Genomic DNA, 2,179 nt, shown 5'->3' with positions numbered 1-2,179 from the left:
TCTCACTGGAGTTAGGTGATATCTCAAAGTAGTTTTGATTTGCATTTCTCTGATGATTAAGGATGGTGAGCATTTTTTCATATATCTGTAGGCCATACGCCGGTCTTCTTTGGAGAAATTTCTCTTCAAGTCCCTTGCCCATCCTGAGATGGGATCACTCGTCGTCTTCTTGCTAATACATTTAAGTTCTCTATGGATTCTGGTTATTAAACCTTCATAACAGATTTTCAACTTATCCAAATACACATTAACCATCTCTAAGGCAAAAATTTTAAATCTGGCCAGTGCAGTAGCTCACACCTGTAATCCTAGCACTCTGGGAGGCCAAGGCAGGTGGACTGCATGAGCTGTGGAGTTTGAGACCAGCCAGAGCAAAAGCAACACCCTGTCTCTACCAAAAATAGAAAAACTAGCTAGGTGTTGTGGTGGGCACCTGTAGTCCCAGCTACCTGGGAGGCTGATGCAAGGGGATCACCTAACCCCAAGAATTTGAGGTTACTGTAAGCTATGATGCTGTAGCACTCTACCCAGGGTGACAGTGAGACTCTGTCATCAAAAAAAAGAAAAATTGAAATCCGGGATGCCCCAAACTATAAAACTTTTGGAGTGCCAAAATGATACCTCAAAGCAGAAAATTTCACACCTAACCTCATGTGATAGGTCACATATGTTATTGAAAATATTGTATAAAATTACCTTCAGGCTAAAAAAAAATAAAATAAGATAAAATCATCTTTAGGCTATGTGTACAAATAAATTTCATGTTTAGACTTGCGTCTTTATCCTCAAAATATCACATTATAAATATGCTAATATTCCAAAATAAAAAAAAATGAAATCTGATACACTCTGGTCCCAAGCATAGGGGATATCAGCCTGCACAAGCAACATGAAAATATATTTTTAATTTTTCCTTACTTAGGCAAAAACTTACATACTACATATACTATTCTGCAGCTTGGTCGTTTTTTTTTTTTTTTTTCTTTTTTCACTTACTAATTAATGTGTCTCAGAGATCTTTGAAAAATCAATCAATTATAACTGGCCATAGTAGTTCATGCCTATAATCCCAGCACTCTAGGAGGCTGAAGCAGGAGGATCACTTGAGCCAAGGAGTCTCAGACCAGCTTGGGCAACAAAGGGAGACCCTCTCTCTTTAAAAAAAAAAAAAAATCAGTAGATAGACTTAGTTTCTTCAATTATTTTTACAGCTATATCATACTTTATGGTATGGCTACATTGAAATTTATATAACCAGTTCCCTGTTGATTGACACATGAGCTGTTCTTAATCTTCTATCATTACATATAAGGCTGCAATGAATAAACATGGCATTTTGTACTATGTGAGCATGCATATCTGCAGGATAAATTCCCAAGGAAGCAACTGTGAATCAGGGTAAATACTTTTATGACTCTGACAGATATTTCCAAGTTATATCAACATGCACTTAATATACAAGTATGCCTATTTCCCCACAACCTCACTGAGACATGGTGTTATAAAACTTGTGAATTTCTGCCATAGTGATAGGTGAGAATGATAGGAAGAATTTTATTTTGTCTTATTACTCTCACAATGAATAAGGCTGAGCATTGCGGCCATTTGTATGTACTTGTTTATAAACTTCATGATCATGAAATTACATGTTAACTTTTTATCATTTTCATAATCTTTGCCCATTTATCTATTGGATTTTATGAGGCTTTATTGATTTCTAATTTATTGATTTTTAATCTGTAGGATGAGTTACAAATACTTTTGACATTTGTCTCTTATTTTTGCCTTTTATATTTTTTATGTATGCACAGTAAATTTGATTAATGTTTGTTTTTGTTTTGTTTTGTTTTGTTTTAAGACAGAGTCTTGCTGTGCCACCCACTCTAGAGTCTCATGGCCTCAGCTTAGCTCACAGCAACCTCAAACTCCTGGGGTCAAGCAATCCAAATAATCCTGCTGCCTCACCCTCCCAAGTAGCTAGGACTACAGGCATGTGCACCAAGAGGGCTAGTTTTTCTATTTTTAGTAGAGACAAGGTTTCACTTTGCTCAGGCTGGTCTCGAACTCCTGACCTCAAGTGACCCTCCCACCTCAGCCTCCCAGAATGTTAGGATTTACAGGGACCCACTGTGCCCATCCAATATTTTTCTTTTAAGGTCCGCAAATTTTGAATTTTACT

The sequence above is a fragment of the Otolemur garnettii genome, unplaced genomic scaffold (assembly GCF_000181295.1).
Source record: "Otolemur garnettii isolate 467f Iridium unplaced genomic scaffold, OtoGar3 scaffold00202, whole genome shotgun sequence".
In the NCBI taxonomy this organism is placed as follows: Eukaryota; Metazoa; Chordata; class Mammalia; order Primates; family Galagidae; genus Otolemur; species Otolemur garnettii.
Note: the sequence above shows the minus strand (reverse complement) of the source record.